This window comes from Pelobates fuscus, chromosome 4 (genome assembly GCF_036172605.1).
Source record: "Pelobates fuscus isolate aPelFus1 chromosome 4, aPelFus1.pri, whole genome shotgun sequence".
Taxonomy (NCBI): domain Eukaryota; kingdom Metazoa; phylum Chordata; class Amphibia; order Anura; family Pelobatidae; genus Pelobates; species Pelobates fuscus.
The window spans coordinates 104,447,491-104,473,879 of NC_086320.1; positions in this window are offsets into that span (position 1 = coordinate 104,447,491).

Genomic DNA, 26,389 nt, shown 5'->3' on the forward strand with positions numbered 1-26,389 from the left:
ACAAATATGTTTAAATGTCTATCTGTTCCTGTCCAAATCTGAGATGATGAAATTGCGTATACGCAGAAGTAAGTTCACACTGACACATGGAGTTCAGGTTAAAAGAACTTCGAGAAAATTTATTAGCATCTCATCAAAAGCGGGCTCGCAGACCCTTATAACAGCAAAATTACATCATCATTGAATATCAAGATATCAGTAAATAAACATCATTAATTGGATTAAATGTTAAGTGGCTATGTCAATGTCCACCCATCAATATTATTAATTGGCTCAAGAACTAAGTGGTTAGCTAGGTGTCCTCCCACCGGGAGGTGGTATTGTTCTGGACACGGGTGTGGACAGATGGCTCAAGCGCCATCTTACCCAGCACGAGGCTTACTCGGTGGGGGGGGGGGGCTTGAGCGTCATTTTGGGTAGTTAGTGATGTCATACTCGTGGTCAGGTGCAGGGTTATTTTTATGAATATTTCATTAGGCCAGTTTCTCATGGCCTTGGCTATGGCCTTGGCTATACTTTGTTGCATGTTACAGGAGATTCAATAGTTCCGGGGTTAGTCATGTCTTTATAGAAAATACAGTCTCTATTCATTACGCTAAATGCTGTTAGGAAATTCTGTCATGTAATGTAGTTTAAAATGGAGGATCTGTCAGATAATGTGGGTTAAAATGGAGTTAGTGCAAAAATTCAACACAGGTTCAATACAGGTTTTTAATAATTCTACATCAGTCCCCCCTATGAAATGTTAGATTCTAAAAAGATAAACTTTATTTGTTAATACCAGAAGACGTGTTAGCCCAAAGGCACAGAAACCCCGTGGCCGCTAGCTAGGTGTTAATGCAAAGTACAATTCTGTCCCTTAATCTGACCCTAGTAGGCTAACTCATCCGTCAGCATGGCTCTCGAACGCTTCACTCCCATGGGTGGCCCACGATGGCTTGCCCACCACTTCTCCACACGGGAGACTTTACCCATTACAGACGGATGCTGTCCCTAAGCTGGTCCCTACCTAGAACTCTTGCACTTTATCAACAAAAGGGATAGTTTGCAGCGGTATACAGGGTGAGTTGAGATCTTGAAAATCTTGGTCATCAACTGCCAGATGTGCAAAAGTTGGTGTTGTTTGGTCTACAGTCTTCTGTAGGAATTTTCTCAGACAAGGGAGGACACAACAAACGAGAAGAGCAAAGATAAAAAGAGAAATTAGTATTGCCATACCAATATGCATTAAAGCTTTTTGCCAACCTGTCATCCAACCAAACCATCTTTCCCAGGGATCTTTTATCCCAGAAATCCTTTTTAACTCTTCAGAGAGCTCATTTAATTTTTCTATGGCTAAGGTGACTTTACCATTAGGGCCTGTGTTTTCTGGGATGTAAGTACAACATGTCATGGTGTCGGGCAAAATTTTACATACACCCCCTTTTTCAGCTAGAATCATGTCTAAGGCCATTCTATTCTGGAAGGACATTTGGGATGTAGCCTGCAGCTGTTCGGCTAATCCCTGGAGGGCATCCCTGGTGTAGTTAACAAAGCGTTGTTGGTTGTAATAAATGTAATTTATCCAATTCAAATTCTTGTTTGCAGTAACTATGGTAAAAAGTGATTCAAATCCTGCAGCAACTTCATCTCTTGCTTTAAATTCATCGGGCACCCCCCTAGGCAACCCAATGGCATCAATATATATATGTGGGTCAAAACTGCCCTTTACTGGGGCCTCACGCTTAACCTTGGCTGGTGTGTGTTTGGACTCATGTGTGTCAGGGTGTGTGTCAGAGATAATATGTATAGGCATGATGGCTTTAGCTAGAGTACACTCCCCCCACCATTCATTGTCCATCCTGGATCTTAGCTGTAAATCCCCACACAACCAGTAAATATCCCCCAATGACCTAGTATGGAATTGCAGCAGGTTCATAGAGACAGTTCTGTAGGTGGCACAATACCCTTTGGAGAAGTTACCCAAGAATTTACCAATTCCATCATAATTAGCATAACAAGTGTAATTACCTTTATAAACTGTAACACCATCAGGGGGTTTGACATCCTTGGCTAAGAGAGGATATTCCACTGTCCATGCTTTGCATAGGGACCTATTGAAATTGTAGTGGTAGGCAAAAAGACTCAAAACACATTCTTCTATATCTACTGGCAAAGTTAAAGGTACGGTGCCGAGGTGAGGCCGGGCACCACCACACACATAGCATGCGGTTCTGTTATGTTTGTTGGCATTATATTTCATCCATTCCAACCATAGATTAACATCATTAAAACCTGTTTCAGCGGCCATGGTATCTTCAAAAGTGGGGTTTGCAATGGCCATCATGTCTTTAAAGGACTGGATGTGTGGTTTTAATGGATTTGAGACCATATGGGTGGCCCCTTGACACTCTGGAGAGTGGCACATATCTTTAAGGTAGAAGTGCCCTAGCTTGTTATAGGAACCTTTCTTCCAATACATTCCCATTACATACTGATCTGCATCTGTTGGACTGGGATGCTCAATATTTAGGATTAATTTCATGGGTGTGCCCCCTCCAGGCTTCGTTAGGGTCATTCTTTGGAGGAGGGACCTACCATGATCATCTACTTTAGATAAGGCACTTTTTGGTTTGTAACCCCAGGCAGGCCCGGCATTCCATCCCGCCGCCCCCCAATGGTTACAATTATGCCCCCATTGTTTGTCAACTACACAAACATATGGGTCTTTTGAATGAGGGATATCTCTATAGATATTTTGAATTTGTGACGTAGGGAATGGGCAATCTACAATGTCACAGTAATCAAAAGTGTAAGTAGCCACACGGGTGCATGAAGAATTGTACCAGAAGGTATACCCACTGGCATCTTTGGTAATGGCTACTTGCTGGGCCTTAATTAAGCTAATTAAGGAGATGATGTACCAGAGGTACATGGTTGTGCGGTATCTGCTTCCTCCGGGGCAGGAGTTTTCTTGCAATGGGAAGCGTGGATCCAATGTGGCCTGCCGGCCAACTTGACGGAGGTTGAAGTGATCAGGAGAACTTGGAATGGTCCATCAAATCTTGGTTCCAGGGTATGTTTCCGCACAAATTTCTTGACTAGAACCCTCTCCGGGAAGCAGGTTGTGGGTACCCGTATCAGATTCGGGATCTGGAATTTAAGAGAAAACTTGGGCATGTATTTTGTTCAAGGCATTTGCAAGTTCAGTTACATAGTCTACTAAAACATCAGTTTGAAGCTGCAACTGTTGCGGGTAATAACAACCTAGTCTGGGTGCAGTCCCAAATAGAATCTCATATGGGGATAGTGAGTGCTTCCCTCTAGGTGTGTGTCTAACACTGAATAAAGCTACTGACAAGCTTTCTGGCCAGGGCATCTTTGTTTCTTGTGACATTTTTAACATTCTGGCTTTTAGGGTGCCATTCATGCGTTCCACTTTACCACTACTTTGTGGGTGGTAAGGGGTGTGAAAAGCTAGGGTCACTCCCAGAGCATTCCAAATTTCTTTAGTCACTGTTGCTGTAAAGGCTGGGCCCTGGTCACTCTCAATGACTTCTGGAAGTCCGAATCTACATACAATATCTGTAAGTAGGCGTCTTGCAGTTGTTTTTGCAGTGATATTGGTTACTGGGTAGGCTTCAGGCCAGCCTGAAAACATGTCCACTATTACTAGTGCATATTCATGAGGCCCACTCTTGGGCATTTGTATGTGATCAATCTGAATTCTCTGGAATGGGTACATGGGCTTAGCCAGGTGTTTCAAAGGCACTTTGGTTGGTTTTCCTGAGTTGCATTTTGCACAAATGACACAGGCCCTACAGAAGCTGTTGATCAATGTTGTGATTCCAGGTGCTTCATAATACTTTTGTATGAGGGCGGCCATTAAGTCTTTTGACAGATGTGCAGGTCCATGTGCCCATTGGACAACTGCTGGATATAAATTCTTAGGAAGGCAGAATCTAAAGTTGTTGTAATATACTCCATCCTTTAGGACTGCTCCTTTCTTCTTCCATTTCTGTATTTCTTCGGGGGCAGTTGTTGCTTGCTGTTCCCGTAAGATTCTTAGGTCAGTAGGGAGGGTCTGCAAGGCAAAAATAGGAATTTCTTTGTGTCCGGACACTTCTTCATCCACTTCCTGCAATTCTCTTGCTGCTTGCTTAGCAGCCTGATCAGCTAAATGGTTGCCCCTTGCTTCATCTGTATCCAACTTCCCATGTGCCTTAACTTTCAAGATGGCCACTTCTTCAGGGAGTAAGAAGGCATCCATTAGTCCCTTGATTGCAGAGCTGTGTTTGACTGGTGTACCGGCAGTGGTAAGAAATCCTCTTGTTTTCCAAATTAGGCCGAAGTCATGTGCCACACCCAGAGCGTATCTTGAATCTGTGTAGATGTTGGCACGTTTTCCTTCGGAGATTTTGCATGCTGAAGTCAGGGCTTACAATTCAGCTTCTTGTGCAGACATTGCTGGTGGTAAAGATGATGATTTGATAACTTCATCTGTTGTGGTTACGGCATATCCTGTGTGGTATTTTCCTTCTTCATCAGCATACCTTGAACCGTCCACAAACAGAGTGAAATCAGGATTTGTTAATGGATTCTCATGTACAGTTGGTAGATGTATTGTCTCCATTTTCATCTGTTCAAAACAGTCATGAGGTGTCTCTGGGTCATAATCATTCACTATGACCAGATCTTGAAATTCATTTTCCAGGAAGTGGCGTGGCCATGCTTCAAGATGGTCAGTTGTTGGGTATTTGACAATGCCATTTTCCTGTAGCTGTAATTCATCCATGGTGGCCCATAATTTAGCCATGGGCCCAAGATCATTCCATGATTTTGTTTTCAACTTGGTGACAGGGACATGTGGAATGGCAGTATCCCAATGACGGTACAAGTATTTGAGTTCTGAAGGTAATTGAATCAAGGCCATGCTGTTGCCTTCAGAGTCACAGTATAAATTTTGAGCAGTGAGTTTCACCTCCACCAGGTGATAAAGCTCATATTCGTAGCAAGGCTCAGGAGTGCTGTTTGGCTTATACCACATGGTACAGAAGGCATATCCTGGTCCCTCGCAGAGAGGAGCTTGTTCATCATGAAAGGATAAATCAGGATGCATTTTCTTAATGGTACCAGTAAGAAGGTAGATGTAGGTTTCATCCATGATAAACCCATAGTGGATACCTCCCTCAGGAAGTGGGAGAAGAGTGGACGGATTGAGAACTTGACATCTTTGTATGGTAATGTTGTCAGGTAACAGGAGATGACATTGGAGGCGTAGGTGTCTTGCAGGAGACACATGCTTGAGTTGTACTTGGTTGATGATGGCAGAAATGTTATGAGGGGCCAAGACAACGAGAGGGTGGCCAAGGACCAGGTCTGCAGTTCTTTCAATGAGTTCTCTTGCTGCAAAAACTGCCCTAAGACAAGAAGGGGTCCCTCTGGCCGCGATATCCAGCTGGCAGGAGAAAAATCCAATAGGCCTTTGACGGCCTCTTAAGTCATTTGTTTGGGTAAGGACTCCTGTAGCATGGCCTTGTCTTTCAGAGACAAACAATTTGAAGGGTTTGGTATAGTCTGGTAAGCCTAGAGCAGGAGCAGATGCAATGGCACGTTTTAGTGTATTGAAATTATCCAGTGCTTCATTGGTCAGGCAGAATGGGTCTGACTTGAGTGCATCATAGAGTGGTTGCATGAGCAGAGAGGCTTCTGGGATCCATGCTCGGCAATAGGAAATGAGGCCTAAAAAGGCATGTAGAGATTTTGAAGTCCTTGGAGGTGGAATATCCAGTACTGCTCTAACTCGGTCCCGAGTGAGATGTCTGCTGCCTTGAGATAGACAATGTCCAAGGAAGATTACTGTAGATTGACAGAATTGCAGCTTGAGAAGTGAAGCTTTGCATCCTTGTTCTGCTAAATAGCAAAGAAGACTAATTGAACATTCTTCAGTTGTTGGTATGTCATCTCCACAGAGCAGTAAATCATCCACATACTGGAGCAGGACAACATTTGGATGGTCTGCTTGCCATGGATCAAGGATAGAGCACATGGCCTTTGCAAACTGACTTGGAGAGTTTTGTGCCCCTTGGGGCATGACAGTCCATGTGTACTGTTGCATTTCATGTGTGAAAGCGAACAGGTATTGGCAAATTGGATCCAGTGGTACACTGAAGAAGGCATTGGCCAAATCAATGACTGTGAAGTATTTTGTAGAAGGTGGGACCCCAGAGAGCAGAGTGTGTGGGTTTGGCACAATAGGGGTGTCCAGGACTGTTGCTTCATTCACTGCACGGAGATCCTGAACCATTCTATACTTCTCTGGTTCACCTTTTGGGGTTTTCTTCTTCACAGGAAATAATGGGGTGTTACATTTTGATTCACATTTCACGAGAGCACCCTTCTCCAAGAGTGTTTTGATTTGAATTGAAATAGCTGCAGCTTGAGCTGGTTTTAAAGGATATTGTGGTTTTCTTGGCAACTTAGCTCCTGGAATGAGTTTTAGGTGGAACTTTTAGGTGACCTATGTCCTCTGGGCCTGAGGACCATAGTTTTGCAGGTACCCTTGTCTTTAGGGCATCTGGAAAATTGGACCTCTGTTCCTTTGCTTCCCCATGGGGTTCTTCTAAATGCAGCATCAGAGGCAGGGAGCACAAGGCTGAGGTGTCTGATACAGATAGAGGGGTAGATAGTTCTACCTGTCCATCTGGAGTGAAGATGATAGATGCCTGCAGGCGTGAGAGGACATCAGCGCCCAACAGGTTAATTGGGCATGTGGAGGATACCACAAAACGAGCAAGCAAGCTGGGGTAGTTGCCAACTCGTAATGGAGTTGTTAAGGGATTGTGTCTTGGTTGGCCATCCACTCCTACACAAGAGACATCAATATTTGACAGAAATGATGGGTCTGGCAGGTCTTGTTCTCGTAGAACACTTCGGGCTGCACCTGTGTCAACAAGAAATGTAGTAGGTTGTCCTTCAATGGGTAGAGTCACAGTGGCAAGTGGCCCCCCTTTATCCCCTGAAGACACTGCCATGACAGGGGTTAATGACACAGGCTTGCCAATTTCCTAATCATCAGGTTCCTCAACTATTGGAACTGTTTTTGAGGCCTTGGGGCTAGGGGCAGGCTTGGACACCTTTTTTGGTTCAGGGCAGTCATTTTTGAAATGTCCTTTAGCTTTGCAATTGAAGCAATATCCATCCTCGGGTTTGGTGCCTTTAGGGACAGGTCCGGTGCGGGACACCATGAGAGGAGCTGAATTGGGCCTTCTAGGAGTCTGGGCAGATTCCAAACCCCTAGCAACTAAGAGTAAGGTATCCAGAGGGACTACCTTATATTCCGGGCGTGCAGCAATGATTCCCTTACGTATAGAGTCTTTAACACCTTGGACAAACGCACCAGACAGCATTTGAGAATGGATCTTGACTGTAAGATAGAATCCCAAATCTGTAAACAATTGAAACAGTCTTGCATGAAACCTTTCCACTGATTATCCTTTGTCTTGCACAATATCAGTAAGGCCAGCAGCCTGATCTGCAAGTTTGTCCTTAGCCCATTCTTTTAGTTGGTTGCAAAAAGTTACTCCGGAGGGGTAATCAATGTCACTTAGAAGCAGATCTGTACTGAGGTGGCGGGCCATGCTGGGCCAGTATGCATCCCCGGCTTTAATAGCACAAATGCTCAGTAAATCACGCCATGCTGCAGAATAAGTCTTTTGAATCTGAACTATTCCTCGGTAAAAAGGCATAGGTTGTTTTTCTGGGTCAGGGAGTGATTTCATCAGGGCACTAGCTTGGGTAGGATTAAAAGCTACATATTTAGGAGGGGCCCGATCCCCCCGGCCCGTATGTCCGAAAGGATCATCGAGGGAACGGCGGGGCGGGGGCCCCGTGGCATCCTGTGAGCCCTGGGATCCCTCCTCATACTCATCTTCATTCATGACCTGGACCCCTCTGAGTAATGGGCCCACTTGAGGTGTCAGAACCGGGGGAAATGAGGGAATCCCAGAAGCTGGAGTGGCCAGTGGATTATGAGCTTGGGGTGAGTAATCACCGGGAAGTACCGGCATTAGGGGTGCTGGATGACTGGGGGCCGCCATATTGGAGGCGTGAAAGGAAGCTGCGTTAGGGTTAAGGGAAGAGGTGGCGGCCATGTTGGATGTGGGCACATCTGGGGCAGACTGTGCCGGACTGGGCATGACCGGGGTCTGGGGAGTGGCTTGGGAAAGGAAGTAGGCTTGGTTTGGATAGGGCAGGGCCAAGGGGTAAGGGAAGGGGTAGGGCCAAGATAATTGGGTAGGGTTTTGGGCGGAACCTTGGGAGGTTGGTTTAGTTGGGCAGGGATTAGGGGAGGAGGTGGGACATCCGAGATACGGATATGAAACTGAAGGGGTGGGAACCTGGGCTGTGGGAGGAGTGGGAAGGAGAAGGAGCGGAAAGGGATTAGCAGAGGCAGGTGTAGTAGGAGGAGCCGGAGTGGGTGTAGTAGGATTGACAGTAGCAAGGGAGGGTAGGATTATTGACGGAGAGAGAGCGTAGAGAGGGAATGGCGGATGAAATGCTTGGATTAGGCAGAGAAGGTAGTGCAGGGATGGATGAGGATGATGGGAATGTTAGGGATGATGATGGGGAAAATAATGATCCATCAGAATTCAGGACCGGACAGACAGGGGAAATGACGGGATGGGTGATGGGAGGATTATTACTTATTGCTGACTGAACCTTGGGGATGGACATCCCCTGGGCGCCATTTTGGGGCGCTGGCTGAGGGAATGCCCCAGCAACACAATTATTATGATACACAAACAATTTTACACCTTTGTGATCTATTTCTTCCTCAACCCAACCTTCCTCCTGAATAGCCTTCGCTACTCTGTACCATGCTTCAGCAGTACGTAATAAATCATTATCTGTAAGCTTGCCTTTCTTCTCTGTCAGTAATCTACGCCAGCTTTCTGGCTGCAATCTACCACATGAAGGTACAGCAATTTTACACACTTTAGCAATCTTTTCAACTCCTTTAACCATCTCTTCACCCTCTCTATCCTCAACTAAATCACATGCTAGCCAGCCCTTACCAGGCTTACTCAATTCCTGTCCCATATCCCCCTATAAAAGGCGTCCCAGATATAGGGAAAGGAAAATGAGACAGAACGTCTACAATGCTCGACTGCCACTCGGGAGGGTGGGTCCCCCCAAGTGCGTCTTCCCAAAACGTAGACTAGTCACTAAATCCGCCTACCCGAGGTGGTAGTCACGGATTGGAGCAAGGTGAGAAGTGTGTGACCAATCACTTCTCTCACAAGAGAAATAGGAGTGGAAAGTGTAAATAACACAGGAAGTAGAGTAAAAGTAAAAGTAAAGTGAAATTTAGAGACAGACACAGGAGTTTGAATGACTCCCAATTAAACAAAACAACAATTCAATTGAAATACAGTGCATGCATCACAGTTCAAATAAAATTAACAGTAATCCCTTTCCTTTACTCATGTGACCAAAGTCACCTCCCTCAACCTCGTAGTGTCCCCGCTCGGAGAATGACTTCCTCAAGTCTCACTACCAGCGGCCAAGGATAACAGCTAACACCGGTCCGAAATCCATATGCCTCCCTCGTTACAGCAGTCCACTAAGTGTGGCCACCACTATCCTCACCCTCGTAGCGCCCCTATGAACCCACTCATAAGTCTCACTACCCTGTGGTGATGGAGACAGCAATGCCTGCCCGAATCCACGCACCACAAATAACAATTGGAATGCCACCAGCCTCAGCACTCGAAGCTGGAGGGTACCACCTCTCTGCAAGCAGAGCTATGTGCACAATGAGGCTAGCTAGGCTATCAAAGTGACACCAGAAGGACCCCCAGGAAGCTATGAGTCTACACAACCTCCACAGATCCAACACCCTCTTTTTCCCTACAGCCACAGCCACGAGGCTCCTAAAAGAGGTAAACAGGCAAAGAAGACCCCCAGGAAAACTTCCACAGGTCCACCCCCCTTTTTCCCTACAGCCACAGCCACGTGGCTCCTAAAAGGAGTAAACAGGCAACAGAGGACCCCAGGCACACACCCCCAGGTCCACCCCCCTTTATCCCAAAAGGGGTAAACAAACAAACAGAGGACCCCCAGGCAAACTACCACAGGTCCACCCCCCTTTATCCCAAAAGGGGTGCACAGATAAACACTCTACCCGGGCACTTAAGCTAAAGACAGACCAATACCAACACACCCAGGCAACAGATAGACTAAATGCAGGTAAACAGGTGGGTAACAACAAGACACCGGGCAAGATATTACCTGTCTTTGATGTCCTCCCGGTAGCAGTCACAGACACGTGGACGGGTCAACCAAAGGGGCTGGAATCATACCAGATAGGCTCTGCAGTAGTCTCTACCGTGTACAGGGAGGTGATCAGTCTCCTTTCCTTCCCCCCGGATTCCTCCGTCCAACAGCGTCTTCCTTAGGACGGCTTACCGGCCAGAGGCCATATCCCAGTGCCCCACGTTGGATGCGCCAAATTGATGTAGATTAATTTAGAAATAAACAAATATGTTTAAATGTCTATCTGTTCCTGTCCAAATCTGAGATGATGAAATTGCGTATACGCAGAAGTAAGTTCACACTGACACATGGAGTTCAGGTTAAAAGAACTTCGAGAAAATGTATTAGCATCTCATCAAAAGCGGGCTCGCAGACCCTTATAACAGCAAAATTACATCATCATTGAATATCAAGATATCAGTAAATAAACATCATTAATTGGATTAAATGTTAAGTGGCTATGTCAATGTCAACCCATCAATATTATTAATTGGCTCAAGAACTAAGTGGTTAGCTAGGTGTCCTCCCACCGGGAGGTGGTATTGTTCTGGACACGGGTGTGGACAGATGGCTCAAGCGCCATCTTACCCAGCACGAGGCTTACTCGGTGGGGAGGGGGGCTTGAGCGTCATTTTGGGTAGTTAGTGATGTCAGACTCGTGGTCAGGTGCAGGGTTCTTTTTATGAATAGAACATTTCATTAGGCCAGTTTCTCATGGCCTTGGCTATGGCCTTGGCTATACTTTGTTGCATGTTACAGGAGATTCAATAATTCCGGGGTTAGTCATGTCTTTATAGAAAATACAGTCTCTATTCATTACGCTAAATGCTGTTAGGAAATTCTGTCATGTAATGTAGTTTAAAATGGAGGATCTGTCAGATAATGTGGGTTAAAATGGAGTGCAAAAATTCAACACAGGTTCAATACAGGTTTTTAATAATTCTACATCACCTTTACCTCACCTGCCCCACCGATCCTTACTATCCGTCACACCTGGTCTCGTTGGGGCAGTCATATCGATCCCTCAACGTGATCGGATCCGCCATATCGGCGGTGCATGTTCCGGTACAGGGCGGACCAATAGGTCAAGAGCCACTGGTTTGTCGACTACTACAGGGTGCCGAATTATCGAGTTTTACCAAGTATTCACACCTCGGGCAGGTGGATGTGGTGCTGTGATTCCTTGGGAATAGCAGGACAATCCTTGTTTGTCACTGAAACAACTTTCAGCCAAACTAGCCCTCTTGTTATGCCTTGTCTTATTTAGACGGGTGACGGACGTTAGGGCTTTCGATATGGATGGTTTTCTCTATCACACCAGACGGGATTACCTTTACCATATCGAGACAAACTAAATCCAATTCATCTTCGGTGTCATACCCATACTTTGTGTCAGACACCAAACTAGGTGTGGTCGGAACGCTAATGGGGTATACCGAATTCACTACCCCTTCGTACTCATACGACGGGTCTACTCCTGACTTTCTTACGTGGAACCTCATGGAGAGGTGTCTACCGCTACACTGGCCAGATGGATCCGCTGGCTATTGTATCTAGCGGGCGTCGAACCTTGTTTCGGAGCCCACTCGGTCAAGGGAGCGGCGGCCTCACAAGTCCTTTTCGTCCGACGCTTCCCTAACCGACATTATACGATGCGCGGTTTGAGCGCGAGAGGGTACGTTTAGAACGTTCTATTTCGGCAAACATCTCATACTTCCTTCACACTGGTCAATTCTAAGCTTTAAAAACGCAAATATGAAGCCTCCTGTCATGTGGTAAAATTGAAGATTATACTAGCTTTAGTGTACTAATAATCTTAATTTTAGTAATGACAGGAGGCGAATATTTCCCACCCTATAGGATCCCTCCCATGTTATCTCGTGTTATACAGATTATGTCTTGGTGTTCAGGAAAGCATGCATGTTATGATTGTTATTACTACTTAGACATATAGCCTGAAAGTCATGTATCGGTTGTATAACTGATCATGTTCCTTGAATTATGTTGTGCTTTTACTTCTTACACGTCTTTGCTTTCGAAGTTATATGTATATCAATAGGTTACACATCCTAATATCCATTGGTGTTTCAGGCTCTTAATGTTTATTGTATGCGGACATGTTACCACACCAGAGACCTTTCACCTTTTTCTTTTTCTTTCAGCATGAACGTCTTCTCTTCGGGACAAAGACTCACCTTCCATACCGTTACACCATGGAACTGCCGGAGTTAATTTTCACTACTATGTTGTTGAATTGTTAACGTAATTTGGTTATGTTTTGTTGTTATTTATCATTCGCTTCAAAGAAAGAGGAAGTGATGTCATAGACAGGGCCTTTTATGGGCACCATATCTTTTCTCTGATTGGTTGTTACTGTTTCTATGCTGCTGGAGTTTTCAGTAAAGAAAGATATGCAAATATTTGCCTCCTGTCATTACTAAAATTAAGATTATTAGTACACTAAAGCTAGTATAATCTTCAATTGTTTTATAACAAAAAACGTCGGTCAGATCATAATGCAGTTGTATGGGATGTAGAGGATGACCTGAAGAGGGATAAAAGGCAGTAGAGATTTGAACGAGGCCCTCCTGAGCAGCGAAAAGGATATAACAACGAGAGAAGGTGCTGATAGAATTAGATTAATCAATATGAGTAGAATCTCCAACAATTTAGAAAGACTAAAACAAAACTGGTACATATAAAGTAACAGAGTGGACAGATTGCGTATTAACAAATTAAAAAAAAACAGCAGGCTGTGTATAGGATAGATAAACTAATATACAAAGATAAGATCTACAGATCCCCTAAAGATATCGGTCCAGGTTTTAATATATATAAGTGACTATATAATAGTGCCAATAAGACTAATCTGGGGAGTTTAGACCACTTCTTGGAAGGATTACAAACACCCAAAATTAGCACAGAAAGAAATTTTAGATAAAACCATTCAGACTAGCAAGGTTATTGGTGCAATTGAAGCACTCAAAAAAAGAAGGCGGGGGGCCGGGACTTCCGGTCCAACTGAACGGTCGCATGCTCTGAGTGCTCCGTGACCGGACCGGCCTAAACAAACAGCCTACACCACTCCACAAACGACGTCAGAGGTAAGGGGAACACCCCTCCCACCCCAACATGGCACCTCCAAAAGCCCAACGATCGTCGGACTTTTTCCGACAAGGAAAAAAAGACCGGCTCCGTTCCGACAAAGATAACGGCGGCTCCCGCTCACCAACGCACACATCTGAAACAGGCTCTGACAATGAGTCAAGGCAATCCTCCACAGGTGACCTCTCTGTGTCAGAGAAGAAATTAGCAGCCATGCTCCATGAACTGCGCACTTCTATGAGAACCGACTTTCAAACAGCGGTCTCGGATATGCGCAAAGACCTCCTGGAAGTGGGGACACGTGTAAATGTATTGGAGGAAAAAACTGATGAACTGTGTCAAGCCAATGACGCAATAGTGAGCAAATTGCAGCAACTGGAAAACGACAACAGGCGCCTGACAGAAAAAATGGTGGACCTGGAAGACCGCTCCCGCCGCAACAACATCTGCGTGTGGGGAGTGCCGGAAAAGGTAACACAGGAGGAACTTCCGTCCTACCTACTGCGCCTCTTTCAAGCTATTCAACCAGCCCTGGCACCAGCAGACTTACGCCTTGATCGGGCGCACCGGGTACCAAAACCCAGCAATATCGCTCGAGATGTCCCAAGGGACATAGTGACCAGATTACATTATTACAGCGCGGAGGAAGCTATCCTTACAGCGCAAAGAAAGGCCTCCGAAATGCCACCTACATATGAGGAGATATCACTATATGCTGACTTATCACCGACGACGATGTCCAGGAGACGGGACTTTATTAATGTTACAAAGTGCCTCAGAAACCACAAAGTGCCCTACAGATGGGGTTTTCCCACTAAGCTCTTGATATGGCGAAATGGATCACTGACCAAAGTTGAAGACCCGACCCAGGGAATGGAGACACTCAAATCCTGGGGATTATTCCCCACTGACAACACACCCACGCCTCCGGCCCCACTGTGGAAAGTGGCCACAAGCTGGACAAAGGCCTAGCCAATGGCGCCCCCACGGTGTTGCAGCTACCATTCTTACTTACTCAGGCGGGTCCCGGCTAAATCTCCAAAGCCTGTGGCATCCTTCAGACCTACGTCCGCGCTATGTAACTGTGGTAACAACAGGGTTTTTCATTTGCACGTGAGTACAACTGTGCCCTAGCCCTACCACGCTCAGCCAGCTTAACACTACTTTTTCCCGCCACCTCATACTCTGGGCTTACCGCCCCACTCGGGAACCAGGAACTTTACCCAAGGGAGAGACTTGTCTGGACTTACACCATTAATGGGCGAAGGGTCTCTCCACCCCTGCCCCACACCCTGCTCTTCCCTAGAGGGCCAAGATGAGGCGCACGAACCGGCCTAGACCTATACCGCAGTCTTTGCTGCCACCGGCCTTTACCGTCTCTCCCTGTGGGCCCTGAGAGCGTCACCCCTCCTCTATTTCTCAGCCCTGCCAAGTGGTTGGTCTGTGACAGGCGTATAGGCCCCACCGAATGCTGAAGAACCCCCCCCGCCCCTGAAATTCTCTTGGGACACCACCCGCCGCTGTAGCCCCCTCTCAGAGCAGTAGAGGGTGCGCGCTCGGCGGTGGGGTCCTCCACATAATGCTTCTTAGCTATATGCTCTGTATATACTTTGTTTATGTTGTATATTTTTGTTATCACCGTTTTGTTATCAGCTATGTTATATCCCATGCCCCGGCCCTACACTTGAGATGCTTCCTTCCTACCATAGGATAAGCGATGAAGTACTCACCAAAGACCTCCCTAAGCCTTATTGCGCTAAATCCACGAGACACCCTCTCTCACCCAGATGTGCCTATGTAGCGCCCAACCCCAATTGCAAGGAACCCCCCTAGCAAGTTTCTCTTGGTGTCCCTGAATGCCCATGGCCTAAATACCCCACAAAAACGTAGGCTGGCCTTGTCTCAACTAAGGACCCTGCATGCTTCGGTCGCATGTATACAGGAAACCCACTTTTCAACTACGAACCCCCCAAAGTTTTCGTCCTCCTCATATCCGTTAGCGTATCACGCCCTAGCGCCTAACAAGAAAAGAGGGGTCAGCACACTATTCCACTCAGATTGGCATTTCCAATGTGAAAGGGAATATAAAAGCCCTGATGGTAGGCTCCTGATCCTGTTGGGCCTCCTCAATGATGCACAGGTGACTATAGCAAACCTTTACGAAAGGCACTGAGAAGGGTTGACAAACTAAAGAAGGGACAGACGATGATATGCGGAGACTTTAATTGCATGTTAGACCCTGACCTAGATAGGTCAGGGGCACCAGGCTCCCACCCAAGAGCTACGCTCCTGGGGGACAAACTGACGACACTCCTCCATCTCCATAATTTGCATGACACCTGGCGGGCACTCTACCCAGCCTCTAGGGACTATACTTTTTACTCCAGGGTCCATGACCAATATTCCTGCATCGACATCATGCTGGGTCGATACTAAAACCCTGGATACCCTAGCGGAGGTCGCTATTGCCCCGATAACTTGGTCGGACCATGCCCCCCTCGCATCGTCATTCACTACACTACATCCAGTCCAAGGGCGGGGCCAGTGGAGACTCAACGAGTCTCTCATAGACGACCCCGAGAAAGCCTCTGTGATCAGGAGATCTCTAACACACTATTTCGGAGTCAATCACTACACTGACTCAAACGTTACCACGACATGGTTGGCCCACAAGGCAGTCACGCGTGGCGCACTCATACAGATGGGGGCGAAACTGAAGCGCCAATTATCTGAGAAAAGTGACTCCCTACTGAAGGATTTACAGTTAGCCGAAACATGACACAAAGCCTCACCCACTGACTCGAAGTCCAAAAAATTAGGACCACATTAGAAACACTACAAATGCAACGGGCCGAACGGGCCATTAGGAAGATGAAAACGACTTACTACAGGCAGGGGAACAGGGCGGGTAAACTGCTGGCCTCTCAGCTCAAGGCGAGAATCTCCCAGGTAAAAATCCCCTATGTCAAGGATGGTCATGGAACCAAAGTTATGAACCCCAAAGCGATTGTAGACGGATTTGCTGCGTTTTATGCAAAACTATACAATCTCTCCGGGGATCCCACCCAGCACCAGCCCACTCCTCAGAACATCGCCACCTTCTTGGAGTGTATACACCTTCCCCAGCTCTCCACCATGCAGGCCACAGCACTGACAAATCCGATTCTACCCGCCGAGATCACTCGGGCTTTACGTGACACCCCAAGGCACAAGGCCCCAGGACCGGATGGCTACTCCGCACACTATTATAGGGTGTTTGAGGACCTGTTACTCCCCCATCTCACGGCACTATTTAACCACATTCTAGACACGGGCAACATACCCCCGGAAATGTTAGAAGCCACAATTGTTACACTTCCCAAACTGGGCAAACCCACAGACCTGTGCGCAAACTACCGCCCGATTTTGCTCCTTAATGCCGACAACAAAATAATCGCCAAGGTCCTAGCGAACCGTATCTGCCCCCTCCTATGCCAACTTGTCTCACCTGAGCAGTCAGGCTTTGTTCCCATTCGCCAGGTTGAGGACAACACCAGACGAGCTCTCGACATAATGGAACTCATGGACTCTGACCGTTTACAATGCCTTATGATTGCCCTAGATGCAGAGAAAGCCTTCGACAGGCTCCACTGGGGCTACATGTCGGAGGTTTAACTTCCCACCCAAATTTCTGACAGGACTCTTATCCCTGTACACTTCCCCTCAACCTACTGTCATGAGCTCCAGATTCGTCTCTAGACGCTTTGATCTGACGAACGGCACACGACAGGGTTGCCCACTCTCACCCCTCATTTTTATCCTAGCACTGGAGCCCCTAATCCGCAAAATCAAGGCAAACCCTAACATCACGGGTGTCCCCTCCCCAACTGGACAACAAAAATTGGCAGTGTTTGCGGATGACATTCTCCTCTTTCTCACCAGCCCCTCAGACTACCTCCCCACTCTACTGCACCTCTTACAAGATATCTTATTATCTTATTATAAGTATCTTATTATAAAAACAATGTGGCAAAGACACAGGTGTTACCCATGAACCTGCCCAGATTCCACCTCGAGTCTCTAAAAGCACTTTACCCCTTCGAATGGAGGAAGGATACCCTCTCTTATTTAGGCACACAGTTGACGCCCACAAAAACCAAACTCATAAGGCATAATCATGGGAAATTGATGGGAGACATAGAGCGACGGTTGGATAGCTGGGGCAACAAAAACACATCTTGGCTAGGATGAATAAATTCCATCAAAATGGTCATCCTCCCACAAATACTATTCCTTTTCAGAGCCCTACCGATTACCCTCCCTAAATACACCCTTCGGGCGTTCCAAAGCCTCATTAATGCGCACATATGGAAAAGAAAACCACCAAGGGTATCCCTGGCGAACATTAGCATGATCATGGGAGGGGGCGGAGTGGGAGTACCCCACATAACCAAATACTATCTAGTGACACACCTGTCCCAGATAGCACGCCTCCTGACTTCCTCAGACTACCCAATGTGGTACCACCTGGAGAGCACATTCAGCGCACCTCTATCCCTCGGTGACCTACTGTGGATTCCAGCACAGGCCCAACCCCACCATCCCAAGATACTCTCGACAACGAGAGGATCACTTCAGATGTGGCTCAGATGGGCCCCAAAAATGACCAGCGGGAATATAGAAGCCCTTGCCCCGTTGACTAGTCTCCAGCGCCACACTCACGACCTCCCCTTGCAGGGATGGACAGAAAAAGGGGTGACCAGAATATCACATCTCCTGGGAATAGAGGGTCTACTACCATTCCCCGACCTCCATAAAAAATACCTTCTTCCTTACAACGCATAAAGCATATAATAGGGGACGTCAAAAAAATAACCACGCTCACACAACCCCACAACTATTTTGACACGATGTGCCTGGGCCAAAAAAAAACAAAAACCCACTATCCCCGCCTACTAGATTAGATAGACCAACAAAACAATCCTACATGTTACAATGGGAAAGGGAGCTGAACGGTACCTTTGAGCCGCACAGGTGGGTGGGGGCCATGTCACTGGTAAAAAAAGCTACACACTGTATAGACCATGTAGAAGCGGCCTACAAGCTGTGGCTTCGGTGGTACTATACGCCCCAAAGGTTGGCCCAAATATACCCGGGCACCCGGGCAACGTGCTGGCGATGCAATCAACAGGAAGGCACCCTAAGCCACATATTCTGGTACTGCCCTGCACTCAGCCGATACTGGCAACAAATTCAAGACCTGATAAAATCCAGGGTAGGGATAAACCTGCCACCTGCCCCATAACATTACCTGCTCCACATGCTACCACGCGGCATAACAGTCCACGAGGCATTACTGATCACCCACATCACACTTGCGTCAAAGCAACGGATAGCTGCGGTCATTGCCAAAGTGAGTCTCACCCAACAGTATGAGAAGATGTCGCACACGATTAGCGGTACCCTACTGAAATATAATCGCACTTGGTCCAAATGGCGAACACCACTCTCTAATGCATATGAATAGTAGAGCATCTCAAACCCCCCCACCCCCCCCTTCCTAGTTCATGCCCTCTTCCACCTCCTACCATCCTCCTACCACCCCCCCCCCCCCTCTCAAGAAACCAAGGGTTATAGCCACGTTGGCGAGCCTTTCAAACCCTGAGGAGACTAGGAGAGTAGTTGCGGAATGAATAGCCTATGGGGTTACTGTATATGCGACATCCTGAAGTACCGCTTAAATGTCTGTGTAACCGGTTATTAGTTACTACTCAGATCTGTTACTGTACCTGCTTTCTTATGGCTCCAACGAACTGTATTCTACTATGTGATACTATGATGTTAAACCCCTAATAAAAATGATACATTTAAAAAAAAAAAAAGCCCTCAGTCCAGATGGGTTTGGAGACCATTTTTATAAAATAGTTAAAGAAAGAATAGCCCCAGATATGACACAAGCTTTTAATTAATTCATCCAACTGACTAAATACCCAACGGTATTTCTTGCTGCTAATATCCTCCATATTCCCAAGCATAATAATGACCCAGTTTATGTAAAAAACTATAGGCCTATATCCCTTATCAACGCTGATGCTAAGGTTTTCACATCCATCATGGCGGTCAGACTCAAACAGGTTATTACACAGATTGCAAAGGTGCTGCTTTGATACAATGTGCCAACTGTTTTTGAGCATCTCCAGCAAGTATTGGAATGATTGCATTGAAATGTATTAATTCTGTTAGAAGTTAAGTGCCATCTATACATAATCTTAAAGAAAGCTTTATGCAGGCTTAAACTTTAAGTAAGCCTTCTAACTTGCGTGAAAGCCTATCCCCATGTATTTAGTGGGAAGGGTTTCCCAAGATATCTTTCCCATTTGTTTATGGACTGGGGTTTATCAGTTTCTCTAAATCATGAATTAAGGGGGTGGTTGTAGAAACAAGTGTATTGTTAAAAAAATATATATATACATTTTTCAAATTACATTTTTTTTTCGATTGCCATTTTATTAATCTGATGTTTAATTCTGCTATAACTATATAATTAATTTTCAGATAATTTAAACAAACTTTGTAAACTAGAAAATGATAAAATTGTGGCAGAGGGAACAATTTGACATAGTCAAATTACATAGTCATATTACATTCTCTCCATTTAGCCAAATTGATATCTTGAATGAAAAACTGAAGAATTTCAGTTGAAGTAGATGGAAGCATTTTATTAAAGATTTAAGATGGCACTGTCATGGCCACGTCCTTTTTTTTTTTTTTTTAACTCCACCTCATGATTCTACTACATTTTATTGTCCTCCTAGGTACCCCATTTTACCTTTTTTAAAACAGTTTTTTAACACTGTACTTCATGCTTGACCTAGGTCCTTGGCGCTGACATCTTTGTGTGGGTAGATGAAGGCCCTGCGGGACACGTCATCTGCTTACACTAAATAGCACAGGGAAAGCATTCGTTATTGTCTGAAATGCTGATGAGAATTTCGACTATGCGTTCATTAGTCAGAAAAATGAATGAATAGAAATTTTCAAACGAATGAAAAACATTTTATTCTTCATTCTTTTAGTTTATTACAAGGAGGTAACTACCCGCTTGCGGCTCCCTCCTTGTAATATGTAAAAATAGAAGCTGTGGGGAGCTGGGCTCCCCGCCACTTCCCAGACCCCAATGCACCCATCATTTTATGAGGGTCAATATGACCCACATATTACCAGATTATAGGACATAGTGTCCTACCCCAGTCCCACCCATGTCCTGTGAGTGCGGGCTTTTGAACTAAATGGGGGTCCTAGGGTCTCCCCCGGCCCCCTCCCATGAGCGGCTGGTGAGGGCCCTAAGTGACAAAAGGGGGTGGGGAACCTAGTGCCCACCTCAAAACCCCACCCACCGCTAATATCTCTACCCATAACACATTTTGTTTGATCTTTATGTATAAGTTCAGAAATCACTATTTTAAATCTATCTGCTAATATTTTGGAAAATATCTTGCTATCAAAATTAATTAGGGAAATTTGACGAATATTTGACAATAGGGCTGGATCCTTCCCTGGCTTGGGAATAGGAACAATGTTAGCTTGTAAAAGCTCTTGAGAAATTTGGTTACTGGTGGTTAGGTCATTAAAAGTTTACAGTAGCAATGGGGAGATCACCTTTTCAAAGGTTTTCTAAAAGATTGTGCCATTTTTCATCATTTTTATTGTATTTTGAATTTCAATTTTGGTAAATGGTGAATTTACCAAAATTCTAATTTAGCTTGCTTGATTGTAGGAAGGTTACATTTTCCAATCAACTCTCTAATCGTATGCTGTAATGAAGTGTTCCCCAACCCAGTCCTCAGGGACCACCAACAGTCCAGGTTTTGTCAGTATCTCCATTGGAATAAAACAGGGAAATACATAATCCTTGACTGACAGGTGGTCCCTGAGGATTGGGTTGGGGAACACTGAGGGGAACACTGCTGTAATAATACTTTTATTATTTTCTTTCCTCAGGTTATATAGGAAAGGATAATAAATCATAAAAGCCTCTGTTTAGAGGATTTTGTTACCTATTTTTATTTTATTAACAAGTACATTTTTATTTTTATATTTCAGTTTATTAGGGAGCAGTTAATCAATTCTGTTATTATTAAGGTACCAATTCTGCTTTGGTGTCGCTAGAGTTTTATTGATGCTCTTTTGACATTTCTCTCTAATTAGATTTTAAATATTTAAGATACTTTTGGAAGCATTTGGTTTTGGAGCTATTATAGTTATCTTTCCTGTTTAGCAGGATGTAAGATTCTTCTCATTTCATTTTTAGATGTGATCCAAGTTTAATTAATAGTCCCCACATATAGCACTTAAAGGTGTACCATATTGTAGACAATGTAATCTCCCCACTGTCATTATCCTCAATTAAATCTTTGGCAAGATTTTCTATTTGTAGCCTGAAAGTGAATTATTTAATCACCAGCTTGTTTAAACATAATATTCAGTATTGTTTTTGACCTTTAAACAGATAGATGCATGGTCTGAGGAGACAAAACTGGCCAATGTATGAACCTTGCTGAAGAATAGGTAATTTGTTGAGTAGGGCAGTGAACTTTCAAAAATAATGTAAAGTCCATAACTCTATGGGGATAGTCTCTCCAAATATGGTATACAGAGTTTTTCACTATAAAATCCTGAAAAGAATGGGCAAGACGAGTCAAAAAAACAGAAAGCAAGCTCTTACCTAGTTTGATATCTGGTACGCAATTGAAATCTCCATCGAAAATCAGCGTACCCCGTAGAAATTGATCTACTCTGTTCATTATGGGTTGTGGAAATTTTGTCGACGACTGAGTAGGGCTGTAAATATTGACTAGTGTATAAGTAATTTCATTAATTATACATATCAGGATGAGATATCTTACATTTGTATCTGCCTCCTCAAAGATTGCTCAAACTTAATCTTACTACAAAGTATTCATAGGCGTGCGCACGGGGTGTGCCGGGTGTGCCTGGGCACACCCTAATCACACTCCTGTGCTGCACTACCTCTGGGCAGACTAACATGTCGGGTCCTCGGTCTATGACCGAGGACCCGACACAGGAGGGGGCCCGGCGGCTTGCCCACAATGCCGCCAGGTGCGAGGCCCCTCCTGTCCGTCTGCCCTAATCCTCAGTCTGCAGCTCCGCCGGGAGTGAGCTGCAGACTGAGGTGTCTCGCGATCTCCAGCCTGTCAGAGCGTTGCCGCGGCAACGCTCTGACTGGAGATCGCGAGACTCACCATGTGGTCTGCAGCGCACTCCCGGCGGAGCTGCAGACTGAAGAGAGAGGGCGCCCACTGGACCACCAGGGCAGGTATTTAAACCCCCCCTCTGCCCCCTGTCACTCACTGCCCCCCCCACCCTGCCTCTGCCCCCATATCCCCTAACCCCTGTCACTACCCCCCTAACCCCTGTCACTACCCCTCTAACCCCCTAACCCCTGTCACTACCCATCTAACCCCTGTCACTACCCCTCTAACCCCTGTCACTACCCCTCTAACCCCTGTCACTACCCCTCTAACCCCCTAACCCCTGTCACTACCCCTCTAACCCCTGCCACTACCCCTCTAACCCCTGTCACTACCCCTCTAACCCCTGTCACTACCCCTCTAACCCCTGCCACTATCCCTCTAACCCCTGTCACTACCCCCTCACCCCTGTCACTACCCCTCTAACCCCTGTCACTACCCCCCTATCCCCTGTCACTACCCCTCTAACGCCTGTCACTACCCCCCTATCCCCTGTCACTACCCCTCTAACCCCTGTCACTACCCATCTAACCCCTGTCACTACCCATCTAACCCCTGTCACTACCAACCTAACCCCTGTCACTACCAACCTAACCCCTGTCACTACCCCTCTAACCCCTGTCACTACCCCTCTAACCCCTGCCACTACCCCTCTAACCCCTGTCACTACCCCCATAACCCCTGTCACTACCCCCCTAACCCCTGTCACTACCCCCTATCCCCTGTCACTACCCCTCTAACGCCTGTCACTACCCCTCTAACCCCTGTCACTACCCCCTATCCCCTGTCACTACCCCCCTAACCCCTGTCACTACCCCTCTAACCCCTGTCACTACCAACCTAACCCCTGTCACTACCCCTCTAACCTCTGTCACTACCCCCCTATCCCCTGTCACTACCCCCCTAACCCCTGTCACTACCCCCCTAGCCCCTGTCACTAGCCCTCTAACCCCTGTCACTACCTCTCTACCCCCAACCCCTGTCACTACCCCCCTAACCCCTGTCACTACCCCCTAACCCCTGTCACTACCCCCTAACCCCTGTCACTACCCCTCTACCCCCTGTCACTACTCCCATAACCCCTGTCACTACACCTCTACCCCCCTAACCCCTGTCACTAACCCCCTAACCCCTGTCACTACCCCCCTATCCCCTGTCACTACCCCTCTAACCCCCTAACCCCTGTCACTACCCCCTAACCCCTGTCACTACCCCCTAACCCCTGTCACTAGCCCTCTAACCCCTGTCACTACCCCTCTACCCCCCTAACCCCTGTCACTACCCCTCTAAACCCTGTCACTACCCCCTAACCCCTGTCACTGCCCCTCTACCCCCTCTAACCCATGTCACTGCCTCTCCACCCCCCCAACCCCTGTCACTGCCTCTCCACTCTCCCCCACCCCCTGTCACTGCCCCTCTACCCCCCTAACCCCTGTCACTACCCCCTATCCCCTGTCACTACCCCTCTAACGCCTGTCACTACCCCTCTAACCCCTGTCACTACCCCCTATCCCCTGTCACTACCCCCCTAACCCCTGTCACTACCCCTCTAACCCCTGTCACTACCAACCTAACCCCTGTCACTACCCCTCTAACCTCTGTCACTACCCCCCTATCCCCTGTCACTACCCCCCTAACCCCTGTCACTACCCCCCTAGCCCCTGTCACTAGCCCTCTAACCCCTGTCACTACCTCTCTACCCCCAACCCCTGTCACTACCCCCCTAACCCCTGTCACTACCCCCTAACCCCTGTCACTACCCCCTAACCCCTGTCACTACCCCTCTACCCCCTGTCACTACTCCCATAACCCCTGTCACTACACCTCTACCCCCCTAACCCCTGTCACTAACCCCCTAACCCCTGTCACTACCCCCCTATCCCCTGTCACTACCCCTCTAACCCCCTAACCCCTGTCACTACCCCCTAACCCCTGTCACTACCCCCTAACCCCTGTCACTAGCCCTCTAACCCCTGTCACTACCCCTCTACCCCCCTAACCCCTGTCACTACCCCTCTAAACCCTGTCACTACCCCCTAACCCCTGTCACTGCCCCTCTACCCCCTCTAACCCATGTCACTGCCTCTCCACCCCCCCAACCCCTGTCACTGCCTCTCCACTCTCCCCCACCCCCTGTCACTGCCCCTCTACCCCCCTAACCCCTGTCACTACCCCCCTAACCCCTGTCACTACCCCTCTACCCCCCTAACCCCTGTCACTACCCCTCTACCCCCCTAACCCCTGTCACTAACCGTCTACCCCCGCTACCTCCTGTCACTGCCCCTTCACCCCCCTACCTCCTGTCCCTCTACCCCCCAACCCCTGTCGCTGCCCCTCCACCCTCCTAACCCCTGTCGCCCACACAGTGCACCCCTCACAATCATACACATTGTACCCCACACACACTGAATCCCTCACAAATACACAAACTGTACCCCTTACAATTACATACACTGTACCCCTCGCAATCACACACACTGCACCCCTTACACGCTGCACCACTCACAATCACACACACACTGCACCGCTCACAATCACACACACACTGCACCGCTCACAATGCACCTACGTATATTTGTATTTGTATATATATATATATATATATATATATATATGTATATATATGTATATATGTGTGTGAGTGTGTGTGTATGTATGTATGTATATGTATGTGTATGTGTATATAAAAATACATATACACGCGGCGTGTGTGTTTGTGCTTTAGGGTGCACACCCTAATGCAACAGGCTGCGCACGCCTATGAAAGTATTATTGTCACTCTTCTGTCTTTTTGAAATTTGCTTGGTAAATAATTGTAAATCTAGAAAATTTCCATAGCTTATAAGCAGGAGTAATCCAATGTGTTTCTTGGACATAAGCTCTATCTATATGATTCTGACACAATGTATAATATAATTATTCTCTCTTTTGTGCGGTTTTCATGCTTTGAGCATTAATCGAAATTAAGTTAAATTGTCATCCCTAATTTGCCTGCCGTCTTTGCACCTCCTAACATGTTTCAGGACATAACAATATTTCAACAACAGAATATAACATTATAGTACAGGGAAATTAACGTATGTAAGCCCATCAATACATATATAATTTATGTACATAGCGCCCTGCTTTCCAAACTATACGTATTAAGAAATTAATGAGAAGTAAAGGGTAGAGGACAGGTGAATCTTCCCTCCAAAATTACAAAAACCTTCCAAATAATGAATTAACTGTTTTTGCTATGTGTGAATTATGACTTATCCACCCAACACCCCTATGTACTGAAAAGTGCATAGATGTAATGTATGGGTGAAAGAATACCCCTTGCAACAATAATTAATAACATGAAATTAAATTACTACGGGAGGGCTTGCAAACTCACCATTTTTTTAAATATTGCAAGTCCTGCAATATAGTTTACGACCGCTAGATGGTGTCCAAGCTGTAGAGAGAAAGGCTTGTAAGTAAACTAATCAGAGTTTTGCAGAGTTGGACACATTCGTTTTCTGGACCAAAAAAAAAGAAGTGAAGCTGTTCGCCAGGATGCCAGGTGAGTTAAATAACTCAGGACCTAGCTGGGCGGAATACCGACTTACATTGCAGAATGGAGAGATGGCCTCGCTGTGTTCGCTGGCTGCTTTCAGAGACGGATGCTGCTTGTGGTCAGGTGTTACCCAGGCCTGTTGGACAACATTCCAGGAATTAACTCCATGAGTGGACTGACGAAGTGGGCAATGAGA